We start from the raw sequence: 15,096 nt of genomic DNA, 5'->3' as shown, positions 1-15,096 counted from the left end.
CAGTTGACTGAGTCTATGGCTTTGTGTTTTGAACAGTAGAGAACATCTGCACGCACCGCAACCTTGCATAGGTTGCTGAAGTCCGCATCGGCCAAGAGGAGCTTGATCCCTCAGGCATCTGCTCGAGGAATGTCTGCTCGAACATGAGGCAGACCTTGTGCACTTCCACCAGCGTGAACATCTCGTCCATGAGGACAGAGGGAGTACAATCTCCTAGGCCATCCAAGTGCAGTAGTCTGGCTGCTCACTCACAACGTGAAAGGCCATTCGTACAAATGATTAAGTTTTTCAGAGCCGTGTATTTACCTTCCTCTGGCAGCATCTGAAGGAGGTCATCGACTTGTGAGGTGGCTTCCTGTTTGAGCGAACTGATGACATAGAGGTATCTCGTCGAATCAGAGGTTATCTGTTTGATCTGGAACTGGCCCTCCACTTGGCTGAACCAAGTGCGGGACCTGTTCTTCCAGAAAGTCGGCAGCTTCAACGTGACAACATCTACAGCTGCTTGTTCCATTGTTTCGAGTCTTCACGTCCTGGAGACTCATCAGGGTCATCAATGTAGCGTGTTGTGAGTGAACACAGCGAAGAGACTGAAACAACCAGCTGTGAGCTCCTGTATCACAACTGGTTTAATTCGAATCTTGCGCTGTATCCCTTAAGGCCGATATAGGGCCCACCCCTAGCGTCCTGGTGCTTGCATCCTAGTGACACAATCACATGCGAGACTTTCCAGTCTGGGCCAAAAGAGACATCCCGTGATGCCATCCTTTCTGCGACAGCCCTACCAACCGCGTGTGACAAGCAGGGCTTTTTCGCTGCGAGAAGCATGTGCGGCACCACAGTTTTTAAAAAAAATCAAAGGCTTTTCTCTTGTGCAAGGGGAATTGGAAACGAGAGGATCTAGATTTAAAATGGGGGGGATGATTTAAGAGACTAGAGGGTACTGTGTGCATGGAAGGAGTTGCCTGAGGAAGTGATGGAAGCAAGACAATTGAAATGCTCAAAAGACCTTTAGACAGCTACATGAATTGAAAAGGTTTAGTGAGATATAGGCCAAATTCAGAGAAATGGACTAGCCTATTAGCATGGACATGTTGGCCAGAATGGCCTATTGGCATGTAGTAGAATTCTCAAATTGTAAATATTTTGTTATCAACTGATTTGATCTTTACTATAAATCAAGTAGTTTTTTTTAATCCTGTTTTGTCTGACATATAATATACTGACTTTTGGGATGGACAGGAGAAAATGGAAGGGATTCCATGCATCTTCAAGTACAATATTTTGTCATTATAATTAAGAGCAGTTTGCAGAGTTTTGCCGCCAGCCTTCCAGACTTCTGGGGGGATTCCATCCATACCTGCTGCTTTGCCACTTTTCAGTTGTTCGATTGCCTTATATGTCTCATCCAGGGTGGGAACCTCATCCAGCTCTAGCCTTAGGGGCTGTTGAGGGAGCTGGAGCAGGGCGGAATCTTGGACTGAGCGGTTGGCACTGAAAAGAGATTGGAAGTGTTCTGACCATCGGTTGAGGATGGAGATCTTGTCGCTGAGGAGGACTTTGCCGTCTGAGCTGCGCAGCGGGCTTTGGACTTGGGGTGAGGGGCCGTACACAGCCTTTAGAGCCTCGTAGAAACCCCTGAAGTCGCCTATGTCCGCGCTGAGCTGTGTTCGTTTGGCGAGGCTAGTCCACCACTCATTTTGGATCTCCCGGAGTTTGCGCTGAAGATGGCTGCATGCGCGACGGAAGGCTTGTTTCTTCTCTGGACAGGACGGCTTTGTAAGGTGAGCCTGGTGGGCAGCTCGCTTCTTTGCCAGCAGCTCCTGGATTTCCTGGCTGTTTTCGTCAAACCAGTCCTTGTTTTTCCTGGAGGAGAAGCCCAGTACCTCTTCAGTGGATTGCAGTATGGTAGTCTTCAACTGATCCCAGAGGGTTTCAGGGGACGGGTCCGTGAGGCGGGTTGCAACGTCGAGCTTTGCTTTGAGGTTTGCCTGGAAGTTTCCTCTCGCTTCGTCTGACTGCAGGTTTGCAACATTGAACCTCTTTCTGGGGGCTTTATTGTTCCTGGGCTTTGGCTTGAAGTGAGTTTTTCAAGCTTTGTTGGGACCAAGGTAAACTGCCTCAGGATCTTCGTGATGCCACCATCATCACCCTGTACAAAAACAAAGGCGAGAAATCAGACTGCTCGAACTACAGGGGAATCACGTTGCTCTCCATTGCAGGCAAAATCTTCGCTAGGATTCTACTAAATAGAATAATACCTAGTGTCGCCGAGAATATTCTCCCAGAATCACAGTGCGGCTTTCGCGCAAACAGAGGAACCACTGACATGGTCTTTGCCCTCAGACAGCTCCAAGAAAAGTGCAGAGAACAAAACAAAGGACTCTACATCACCTTTGTTGACCTCACCAAAGCCTTCGACACCGTGAGCAGGAAAGGGCTTTGGCAAATACTAGAGCGCACCGGATGTCCCCCAAAGTTCCTCAACATGATTATCCAACTGCACGAAAACCAACAAGGTCGGGTCAGATACAGCAATGAGCTCTCTGAACCCTTCTCCATTAACAATGGCGTGAAGCAAGGCTGTGTTCTCGCACCAACCATCTTTTCAATCTTCTTCAGCATGATGCTGAACCAAGCCATGAAAGACCCCAACAATGAAGACGCTGTTTACATCCGGTACCGCACGGATGGCAGTCTCTTCAATCTGAGGCGCCTGCAAGCTCACACTAAGACACAAGAGAAACTTGTCCGTGAACTACTCTTTGCAGATGATGTCGCTTTAGTTGCCCATTCAGAGCCAGCTCTTCAGCGCTTGACGTCCTGCTTTGCGGAAACTGCCAAAATGTTTGGCCTGGAAGTCAGCCTGAAGAAAACTGAGGTCCTCCATCAGCCAGCTCCCCACCATGACTACCAGCCCCCCCACATCTCCATCGGGCATACAAAACTCAAAACGGTCAACCAGTTTACCTATCTCGGCTGCACCATTTCATCAGATGCAAGGATCGACAATGAGATAGACAACAGACTCGCCAAGGCAAATAGCGCCTTTGGAAGACTACACAAAAGAGTCTGGAAAAACAACCAACTGAAAAACCTCACAAAGATAAGCGTATACAGAGCCGTTGTCATACCCACACTCCTGTTCGGCTCCGAATCATGGGTCCTCTACCGGCACCACCTACGGCTCCTAGAACGCTTCCACCAGCGTTGTCTCCGCTCCATCCTCAACATCCATTGGAGCGCTCACACCCCTAACGTCGAAGTACTCGAGATGGCAGAGGTCGACAGCATCGAGTCCACGCTGCTGAAGATCCAGCTGCGCTGGATGGGTCACGTCTCCAGAATGGAGGACCATCGCCTTCCCAAGATCGTATTATATGGCGAGCTCTCCACTGGCCACCGTGACAGAGGTGCACCAAAGAAAAGGTACAAGGACTGCCTAAAGAAATCTCTTGGTGCCTGCCACATTGACCACCGCCAGTGGGCTGATAACGCCTCAAACCGTGCATCTTGGCGCCTCACAGTTTGGCGGGCAGCAACCTCCTTTGAAGAAGACCGCAGAGCCCACCTCACTGACAAAAGGCAAAGGAGGAAAAACCCAACACCCAACCCCAACCAACCAATTTTCCCTTGCAACCGCTGCAATCGTGTCTGCCTGTCCCGCATCGGACTTGTCAGCCACAAACGAGCCTGCAGCTGACGTGGACTTTTTACCCCCTCCATAAATCTTCGTCCGCGAAGCCAAGCCAAAGAAGATAAGAGCAGGCAAAGCTGAACATGGTCAGGAAAAAGAATGGATTTATCTGAAAGCAATTCTCTGTGTGTGTTTCATTGATATTGTTTGAAATGTGCAGAACCTCCACAGTGGTGTTACCTTCATATTTAATGCTGATTTTGTTGGAAGTTTTAACTTATTGTGAGGATTTTGTTTTAATTTAACATTGGAACTTGTATTTATGGAGCATTTTGAAGGTAGTAAAACATCACAAGATTGATTCCTGGGGTGCTTTAAAAAAGCATTTGATATTCAGATGATTTTGTGCCGATAAACTTGACCAGAGACCAAAAGTAAGATTAAATATGGAATTCCACAAGATGATGTCTTGATTAAAGAAGATGGTTGCCATTTTGGGGGTGATTTAATTCTAGTCACATTCATGATTGATCAGGAATCCAAAAGTGGAAATTTCCCAATAGATCTGTATTCAAAAAACAATTGAAAATTTGGAGCAGGTAATGAAGGGTGAGGCTTGATAATAAGGATTAAAATTTTAAGACTAGGATATTGCTTCATGGGAACTATTAAGTATGGTATGATTAATGAGTGGCACTTGGAACATATTAGGAAAATAGCAGTAGAATTTTTGATGACCCAAAGTTATGAAGGATGGAATGCAGAAAGCCAGTAGAAGTATGATGGGAACAGAAATGCATGAACTATGAAATATCAAGCCTGTGTCCCTTTCCTTAAAACTAACAATGGAAATATTGTGATTCTATATATGCCCTCTTGCACACAAAGAGCCTAGCTGAAAATGGATAGATTTCATCTTGTTTGTATAATGCCATTGGATGACTGACAATATATTATTCTGTTCTATGGATCCTACACTCCAGCTACCCCTGATCTTCCCATTGTTGCTTCCCTATATTCATAAAGATCTACTCTGTTAGATATCTCTTTGATCTTCTATGCAATCATTGTTTTGTCCTTCTCAATGTTCAACATTTTCTTCCTCCATTAAAAGACACAAAACCTCTGACTTGCTTAATTTCATAAATGTCCTTCCAAAATTTTACAAAGTTTAAGATATGCTTTAATATACAATTTATTATAAGGTAAAGTGACATTGCATTCTTTTTACTGGAAAGGTTTTCTTTCATTTACATTTTCAGAAGGGAATAGATGCATTGAAAAGCCTTGTTAGGTTCCAAAAATTGATAATGATTATAGTTTTTTGTCATTTACATTTACAAATTATTATTTGCTGCAATAGAACAGGTTTTACTTAAAAAGAAAATCTACTATAGTAGGTAATAAATTAAAAAGAGGTAATGGATACAAAATGTTCATAGATAATATTCACAGATATCATAGCGCAAAAGAAAACATTACAGTCAAGCAGATGAACGTTTTCTGGTGTTGGAACAGTCCACAATTAATAGGCATTGGAAAGAAACTGTTCTTGATTACAGAAATACTGGTCTTAGGTTTCTGAGCCTTCTATAGTAATGTCACAGTGAGAAATTCTTGCACAACATCTCTGAAGGCCTATCCTGAGAGCATCATGTTGTTGCAATCGTTGAAGAAGGCTTACCTGTGACTAAATTTTGTTAGAAGATTGAGGAGATTTGGTATGTCACCAAAGGCACGCAAATTTCTGCAGGTGTACCATGGAGAGCATTCTGACTGGTTGAATCACTATCTAGTATGGAAGTGTCAATGCACAGGACAAGAGGTTGCAGAGAGTTGTCAACTCAGCCAGTGCCATCATGGGCATTTGTCTTCACTTCATTGAAGACATCTTTGAGAGACAGGGTCTCCAGAAAGCATTCTCATTAAGGACCCTCACCACCCAGGCTATGTCCTTTTCTCACTGCTACCATCGAGGAGGAGGTACAGAATCCTGAAAATGCACACCTAGCGTTCGTTACACCTCACTTTTTTTTCTTTTTGCACTAATTATTTTAAAATATTGTATTTAGTATTGTATTTGTGGAACTGCAATTTATAGCAAATTCACACGTAATGCACAACATTGCTGCTACAAAACAACAGATTTTGACATGGTCACAACAATAAACTTGATTCTGAATGAAGGAAAATCGGTTAGAAATAATTACTCATGTAACTCCAAATCTCTAAAATAAGCTTCAACTTTTTGTCCCAATCACTTAAAAGCTACTATAAGTGTATACAATGTTTTTACAGTAAAATAATTATCATGCATATAAATTTATTTTAATCTTGATGAAATGAATTTTAGATTAAGGTTAGCTACAGTGCAACAGTGATACATTCTTGTGTAGTTTTGTAGCGACCTGTGAACAGAGTCGTGATCTGGCTCACAAAATGGCAGCAAGCGCAGTGATCACGAAGGCCCCACAAGGACCAACAGCTGTTGTCCTGGGTGACCTCCCACACAGCAGGAAATAGTGGACAACGCATGAATGCCGGCCAGACAGAGGCTGGCGCTGTGATGATGTCACTCCTGTCGTCAAAATCATGGAGTGAATATAAACAGAGCAGGCAGAGCAATAAATCAGTTTTCAACTGCAACTCGACTGTGTGTCTCTTTCTTACTCCACACCACGTAACGCGCAGGCAACGTTGGTGACCCTGTTTGATCCAACCAGCAGTTGGACTCGAAGATGTCAAACCGAGTAGCTCTCTGTATGGTCTCACTCAAGCTTCCAACATTCTGGATGTCAGAGCCAGCGTGTGTGGTTCGAACAGGCCAAGGCCCAATTTCACCTTCAACAGAGCATCGACAACGACACCTGATTTTACTACATAGTGAGCTTGCTCGGCCAGGGCACGGCAGCAAGGGTCAACGATTTCTTTCAGCAGCCTCCGGAGCAAGGCAAATGCAGTGCCCTCAAAAGAGCTACTAACCCTCACTTTCAGGCTATCATGGTACAAGCTCGTCTCCAGTCTGCTGAATTTGGATGGTTTGGGGGACAGGGCCCCATCTGCCCACATGAGTGAGGGACACAAGCCTTGCCTGCTCTTTGAGCAGATTTTCCTGAAGCAGCTGCCCATGGATATCCAACTCTTGCTTGCCAACAAAGAAAGTCGCAGCCAGACCATACGTGCTATTATGAAGAGCAAAGAAAGAAAATGGTGCCTCAGTGGAACAAATAGTCAAGCCCTGAGCCCAACTGGCAATGAGGCCACAGCAGAGAGGCAAGTGGATCCCCCCCCTACCCAGCCACGTTGTTATTACCGTCAACGATAGAGTGTGGGGCCTGTTGGTGCTCCCACGTTGTGCATTTCCAGGAAATGTCATGGCCAGCTGTCATTAATGGCTGCAGTGGTTGTGGCAACGTGATAGCTTCCTTCATGTGTGGGACTCTGTTGGAAAGGTGGTTCCTCGTGGACACTGGTGCCAAAATAAGTGTCCTCTTCCACCACCCCCACAGCTTACAACATCCAGAATGCTAAGCCTGGCCTAGCGCTGAGGGCAATGATTAGCACCTCTATACGAACTTATGGCACCCTCAGCATCTCCCTATGATTTGTTGGGCACTGATTTAAATAGACTTTTACTATCACGGTAATGGTGCATCCACTGCCTGCTGATAGACTAGAAAGGGCAGCATTTGATGCATGCCAGAACTTTTCAAATGATGGTCCTGAAGGAAGCCAAACTACCGGGCCCCCACTTTGAATCGATCATGCTGTCCAACAACACGTACACGTGCATCCTGGCGGAGTTCCCTGCAATCGTGGTGCCACAATTCTCCTCTGCAGAACCAAAGCACGGGGTAAGGCACCACATACTTGGGCGAGGAGTGGGGTTGCCCTGCACCATGGCAAGGTATGCTGCCTCTCCTCCTCCCCAAAAAACTTGCCCTCGCCAAAGAGGAATTTAGTTCATCAAGTCCGTTCACACCCTGTCCCAGGGCACAAAACAATGACTCTGAGATCCTAACGTACAGGATGGTGCTTTTCAGGCTGAGGCTGAAGGATGTAGTCATCGCCCTGGCAACCAGATGCTCCTCTGCAACATCTCCACCAGCAGCATGGAGATGGCAGGTCTTCAATACAGTGCTCAGTATGGCACATCTGGCCATCAGAACCACAATAAAGATGGTGGCCAGCAGGTTTGCCTGGCACGGGGTCCACAAGCACCTCAGTCAGTGGGCCAAGAACTGCACGCTCTGCCAGGCGTCCAAGGTGCAAACTCACACTAAAATGCCTCCCCAGGCTTTTGAGCCAGCATGGCGTAGATTCAGCCACATCAACATCATGGGGCTGCTACCAGTTTCCCATCAGGCAAGATAACTCCTTACTATGATTTATCACTCCATGAGGTGGCCAGAAATGGTCCTGATGGCAAACACGATCACAAGAGACCTGCGCCAGGGCACTATCAACACCTGGGTGTCCAGGTTCACAGTTCCAGAACATCTCACCTCCAATAGGGGAGTGCATTTTACCTTGGGGCTCTGGGCGGCATTAGCCAAACTGTTGGAAACCCATCTCCACCTACCATAGCATATCATCCGCAGGCCAACAGGTTGGTCAAGTGGTTCCACAGTGACTTAAAAGCAACCCTGATGACCCAGCTCAAGCACCCTTGGTAATCCTTGGGGAATTCTTGGCCGCCTCCAAGGATCCGGAAACCTCCACAGTAGCACTGCAACAACTAAGGGAAAGACTGGGTACCCTCGCCCCTCCACAACCCCGCCGAACAGCCCCCCCAAATTGTTCATCCCCAAAGACATGCGCATCTGCGAGTGAGTTTTTGTTCATCGGGCACCCCTCCAACAGTCATAGGAGGGGCCGTCCAGAGTTGTCAGCCATAAGGGGTCAACGTGTGTATTGGACATTGCCGTCAAAGAGGAAACCTTCACCCTCGGCTGCTGAAACCGGCCCGTGTAAACATTACCCAACCAGTCGAGACTCAGGTCTTCACCCAAAGTAGCAATGGACACTCCTATTGTCTATTCTGGGAGGGGGATATCATGTAGTGACCCACAAACCGTGTCGCGACCCGGCTCACAAAATAGCCAGCGAACACGGCGATCATGAAGGCCCCGCAGGGACCAACAGCTGTCATCCTCCTGGACTTCCCACACGGTGGGAAACGGCGGGAAAGCCAGCCAGTTGTAGGCTGGCACTGCGATGATGTCACTCCTGCCATCAGAGGTAGGGAGTGAATATAAACTGAGCAGGCAGAGCAATAAATCAGTCTTTGACCTCAACTCGATTGTGTGTGTGTGTGTGTGTGGTTCTTACTCCACACTTCGCGTAGCACATACGCTACAATTAAACAGCTTCTGTCGCATTTTGAACTATTGACAGGTACAGACAATGAATTATTTTGTTTTAGTATCGCAAAATATTCTCTGCCACATCATGATGGGTGACAAATGTATTTATGGTTTGTCCTCTTACTTAAAGAAGCATTGTTATTGTAACAAAGCTGTAAGGGAAGCAAGTTCAGTGGTAATTTTCTTCATTATATTTTGTTTCTAGCATCTGATTTCATTAAGAACTGCAGAAGATATCCTAGTTTCCAGCAACTAATATAATTCCATACTCCACCTGTGAATACTTTTGAAATTTAAACCTTTTCATCAAATTGCATTCATTGGTTATTTGAGTGATTTACTGTAGAACGTTTTTCTTCACTTCTCATTAATTGTCATGCATGCTCTCTTCCTATGTAATGTTTTCTTCTGAAGTATAAAAATGTGGCAGACAGTTTAACTAACGAGATCACAAGAAGTAGGCCTATTGGTCCATTGAGTCTGTTCCACCATTCTAACCATGAGCTGATCCATCCACCCACTCCCCAGCCTTCCCTCTGTAATCGTTGATGCCCTGACTAGTCAAAAAATTGTCAATCTCTTCCTTCAATACATCCACTGACTTCACTTCCACAGTTGTCTGTGGCAACAAGTCCCACATACCCACATCCCTCAAACTAAATTTTTTTCCACATCTCTTTTAAATTGACACCCTTTTATCCTGAAATTATGCCCTCTTGTACTAGAATTTCTTATAATGAGAAACATCTTTGACACATCTACTCTGTCCAGGCTTCTCAGCATTCAAAATGCCTCTATGAAGTGCTTCCTTATCCTTCTCTATGCCAAGAAGTACAGTTCAAGAGCCAACAATCATTCCTCATATTCCTTTTATTCTTGCCATCATTCTAATAAATTTTCTCTGAACCCCCTCCAATGCCAGCTTGACTTTTCTGAAATATTGCACCCAAAATAATACACTGAAATCCAAGTGAGGTCTTAGCAGTGCTTTATAGAGCCTCAACTTTACATTCCTGCACTCCCTCCAGATATGAATGCCAACATTGCATTTGTCGTCTTCACCATCAACTGAACTTGTAGGTCAACCTTTCGGGTATCCTGCATGAGGACTCCCAAGTCCCTTTCCATCTTTTAAAAAAAAGTCTTCCTTTCTATTTTTTCTCCCAAAGTGCATGATCGTACACTTTCCAACATTCTATTCCATAATCCAAATCAAATAAGTGTCTCAACTAAGTACACCAAGCAATCCTTTCCAAGCACCTGACTGATTAATGTGAGGGTCGGGATTTAAAATACTCCATATCTGAATATGCATTGTGTCTTTCTGAACATAAACATAGAACACTAGAGTACAGTACAGGCCCTTTGTTTGCTGATATTATGCTGACCCATATACTTCTTTTTTTTTAAAAGTACTAAACTCTCCCTACCCTGTATCCCTGTATTTTTCTTTCATGCCCCTAATGTTTCAGCCTCCACCACCATCTCTAGCAAGGCATTCCAGGCACCACAATTCTGTGTTTATATATTTTTTTTAAACTTAGCCCTAATGTCTCCCCTAAACTTCCCTCCCTTAACTTTGTACATGTCCTGTTTGCTGATCCTGCCCTGGGAAACAGGTGACTCTCAATCTTGCATTCCTCTATCAAGTCTCCTCTCATCCTTCTACGCTCCAAAGAAAAACGTCCCAGCTCTGCTAACCTTGCCTCATAAGATTTGTTTCCCAATCCAGGCAACATCAATCCCCCTATAAATGAAGCCCAGCATCCCATAGGCCTTCTTAACCATCCTATCAACCTGTGTGGTGACTTTGAGGGACATATGGATTTGAACCCTAAGATCCCTCTGTTCATCCACAATCTTAAGTAACTGACCATTAACCCTGTACTCAGCCTTCTGATTTGTCCTACCAAAGTGCATCACCTCAAACTTATGCGGATTGAACTCTATCTGCCACTTTTCTGCCCAACTCTGTATCCTCTCTATAATCCTCTTGTAACCTTTGACAACCTTCATCCATAACTTCTCCGACCTTTGTGTCATCTGCAAACTTACTGACCCCTCCTTCTGCCTCTTCATCTTGGTCATTTATAAAAATCACAAAGAGCAGGGGACCCAGAATAGATCCTTGCAGCACTCCACTAGTCACTGACCTCCAGGCAGAATACTTTCCTTCCTCTACTTCTCTGCTTTCTTTCTGCAAGCCATTTTATTTCATCCACTCAACCAAGGTTCCTCATGACTTTCTGGATGAGTCTCTCATGGGGGAACTTGTCAGATGTCTTGCTAAAATCCATGTCAACTACATCTACCACCCTACCCTCATCAATTTCTTTTGTTACTTCTTCAAAAAACTCAGTTAGGCTCATGAAGCACAACTTTCCCTTTTCAAAGCCATGCTGACTATCCTTGAGTAGACTGTATCTCTTCAAATGCTCATAGACCCTATCCTTTAAAGATCCTCTGCAATAGTTTGCGCACCACTGATATAAGACTCATTGATCTATAATTCCCAGGATTCTCCCCAATATCTTTTTTAAACAAGGGGACTGAATTTAGTTGGCATAACAGTTAGCGCAACGCCTTTACAGTGCCAGTGATTGGGACAGGAGTTCGTATCTCATGCTGCCTGTAAAGTAGTGTGTGCATTCTCTGAGTCTGCATGGGTTTTCCCCAGGGGCTCTAGTTTCCTCCCACTGTTTGAAACATATTGGGGGTGTATGTTAATTGGGTGGCGCGGACTTGTGAGCTGAAATGGCCTGCATGCCATTGGTTACCATGCTGCATGTCTAATGTTGCCATTCTCCAATCCTCTGGCACCTCCCCTGTGGACAAAGAGGAATCAATGATCCTAGCTGCTGCTTCTGCTACCTCTTCTCTCACTTCCCACAGAAACTTGGGGTATTTCACATCCGATCCAGGGCACTTGTCAATCTTTATATTTTTAAGATCCAACACTTCTGCTTCCTTGATCTCACCCTGATCAAGGTTCTTTTCTCTTGTGAATACTGTGACAAAATATTCATTTAGGACCTCCCCAACCTCCTCTGCCTCCAGAGAGGTATAATTAAGCTTGTATAAATTCAATAAATTATTATCTGTCATTATTCCAAAGTATTTAATTCCATCTTTCTTCCATTTAAATCTACTATCTTTTTGGCATCTTTTATAATCAAAATTTTGCAATGGCATTGTCACTTTTGTCCATCTTTATTTTATATCCTTATGTTCTTCCATATTTTTCTAATATTGTTTGTAATCTTATCAATGGCTCAATGGGTTGGTAAGTAAAAAAGCAACTCGCGGTATTCACAAATACAAAATACATGAACATATATAAACAATAAAAACATAAAAGACATATATAATAGCACATTATCAGCAAGTAAGCTAATTTTATGTTCTTCCTGTCCAAATTTGAAGCCCTTAATATCTGGATCTCTTATGTTCAATAGCTAGGTTCAATGCTGGAGATAGGGACACCCCTGCCTACTTGATCTACTCAAGGGGAAAATAGATGACATTTGATTATTAGTTATAATTATAGCTTGTGGCTCATGATAAAGAATTTTTATCCAATTTATAAATTTTCTACCTACACCAAAATTTCCAAAGTTTTATATAAGAAAGACCATTCTAGTTGGTTTTTCTGCATCTTTTCTGCATCTAAAGAAATAGTTATGTTTGGATTCAACTTTGATTTTTCTAATTTATTATATTGAATAATCCACCTAGACTACTTGAAGAATATATTCCTTTAACAAATCCAACCTGATCTGGATATATTAATTTTGGTAAATACTCATCCAGTTTGTTAGCTTGTGCCTTTGTAAGAATTTTATAATCTGCATTCAGAAGTGATATTGGTCTGTATTTTTAATAGGTCTCTACCTTTCTTCAGTAGCATTGTAATTATAGCAGTTGAAAAGGTTTCCAGGAGGGTTTGGATCTCCTCCGCCTGGTCTAACACATCCATCAACACAGGCATCAACAGATTTTTAATTTGTTGATAGAACTCAGGAGGAAACCCATCCTCCCCCAGGGATTTATTAGCTTGTAAAGTACCCAGAACTTTCTCTATTATATCCTTGTAAAAGGCGCATGCAAGTCATCTCTTTCTCTCTTTCTAGTTTAGGAAGTTCTACATTGGTTAAAAGTTCTTCCATCTCATTTTCATCGCCTACTTATTTTGATTTATATCATTGTATATAGTATTGTATAAATGTACTATTTATTTCTTTTTGATTACATTGTTATATTATCAGCTTCTGTTTCTATTGCATTTATCATTCTGGATTATTACCTTGCTTTAACTTGCCAATATAACACCGTGTACGCTCATTCTCCTCGTTCATAATTTTTTTTAGTTTTTAAATATCATTTTTTTCTATTCTGTATGTTTGTAGTGTATTATATTGTAACTTTGTGTTCTCTAATATTCCATATTTTTCTTGTGATCTTGATATTTTTCCAATTTTGGTGTATCCTTCTTTAGACCTTCTAAGTCTCTTGCATATTCTCTCAAGATTTTTATATAAGAAATAATTTGTCCCGTCAGATAAGCTTTAAGCATATTCCATATGAGAAAACTGTTTTCGGTGGAAAGAAGATTTAAATATTTTCGCAAAATATTTTTATATCTGTCACTTAAATTCACAAAAATCCTTCCTCTTTAAAATGTAGCATTAGGGCACCATCTATACATTCTTTCTTGCTTTTCTATTATTGTATAAGTTAATGTTAACGACAAGTGGTCTGATAAAAGTATTGCCAAATACTCCGTTTTTACCACTCTATTTTGTAGCTGGGCAGACATTGAAAATAGGTCAGTTCTTGTATGAATCATGTATCCTTAAGTAGAACAAGTAGTTTCTTTCTGAGGGGTTGAGCTGCCTCCGTATATCAATTAAATTTAAATCCTTTATAAATGACAATCGTTTTTGCAGCTTTCGCTCTTGTTATTTTTCTTGCTAATTTGTCCAATTTGAACCTAAACAAAAATTGAAATCTCCAATCAATATATTTTGTCTTCCCCTTGCGGTTTTAAAAAGACCATAAAGACTTCATCGCCATAATTTGGGATTTAAATGCTCATAAATGTCTATGATTCTGTATAAATTTTTACAATATGCCATTACAAATCTCCTAGCTTGATCAGTTAAATTATTGGTATATTTTTATTAATTAAAATCACTACATCTCTTGTTTTTGATCCAAATGAAAACTATATTACTTTCCCCCACCCATCCTCACTTTAATTTTGCATGTTCCAATTTGGTAAGATGCATTTCTTGTGAAAAGACTACATCTGTCTTTAATTTTTTTAGGTATGCCAAGACCAGTTTTCTCTTCACCTCTCCATTAATTCTATTAACACATTAAAACTAATAAATGTTAATGTTCTATCCATATTCTTCTTGAAAACAATTTTTTTTACAGTAAAATCTCTTTGACTCTTTAAATATTAAAGTGATCCTTCCCCTTTAAGAAAAACACACAATGTCCCAGCCCCAATGGTGACGAATACATTGAACCCTAAAAGCCTGTGAATAAAACCCACAGAATCTCTCGAGGAGAAGAATCCTTCCTTTTAGTGCCATTTTTTTTTCGTACTTCTTTCCAGACACCATTCTCCCCCTTGACTGGAGGCTCCATCCTGCTACCACTTTTCCCAGATATTTTTCCTTTTCACTGAGCTCTCCGTGAGCATTTCTATACACTTTACTTTTGAACAATAAATACAAGACAGTTTAGTAAAAATTAGAAAAATACAACTTTTACTCAGTTCCATTATCAAGATTTTCACCATCTTCTCCCTCGGCAACCTTGATTTTGTTTAAATACACTTCTCAGAAAGTCTACCTTGAATCTTGACAAATCGCTGGTTCCCTTGTGCTATTTTGACCCTCAAAGTCCTAGGATCTATTATTGAGTATTTCAAGTTTTTAACATGTTGTCTTTTCACATCTAATTTTTTTTCTTTTGTTTAATCAAGGTCGGGCTAAAATCTTGAAAAAAAAATGTAGCTTTCCATGATCAACCTCGGGTGGGCCATTATTCAGCCTCAGGTGGGCCATTATTCAGCTTAGAGCA

The 15,096-nt window shown here is 42.4% G+C and overlaps 1 protein-coding gene across 4 annotated transcripts in view; it reads left to right on the top strand.

Moving 5' to 3' along the window:
• mbd5 (methyl-CpG binding domain protein 5) overlaps positions 1–15,096 on the top strand; it is a 245,907-nt gene that overhangs the window by 133,778 nt on the left and 97,033 nt on the right. Inside the window, exon 2 of one of the 4 annotated variants that reach the window (XM_069934980.1) lies at positions 14,999–15,071. The exons of the other annotated variants lie outside the window; for them this stretch is intronic. The gene's annotated coding sequence lies outside the window, so the exon portion shown is untranslated. The remainder of the gene's footprint in view (positions 1–14,998; positions 15,072–15,096) is intronic. 4 annotated transcript variants of the gene reach the window in all.

This window comes from Narcine bancroftii, chromosome 4 (assembly GCF_036971445.1).
Source record: "Narcine bancroftii isolate sNarBan1 chromosome 4, sNarBan1.hap1, whole genome shotgun sequence".
NCBI lineage: Eukaryota > Metazoa > Chordata > Chondrichthyes > Torpediniformes > Narcinidae > Narcine > Narcine bancroftii.
Note: the sequence above shows the minus strand (reverse complement) of the source record. Positions and strands in the feature narration are given on the sequence as shown.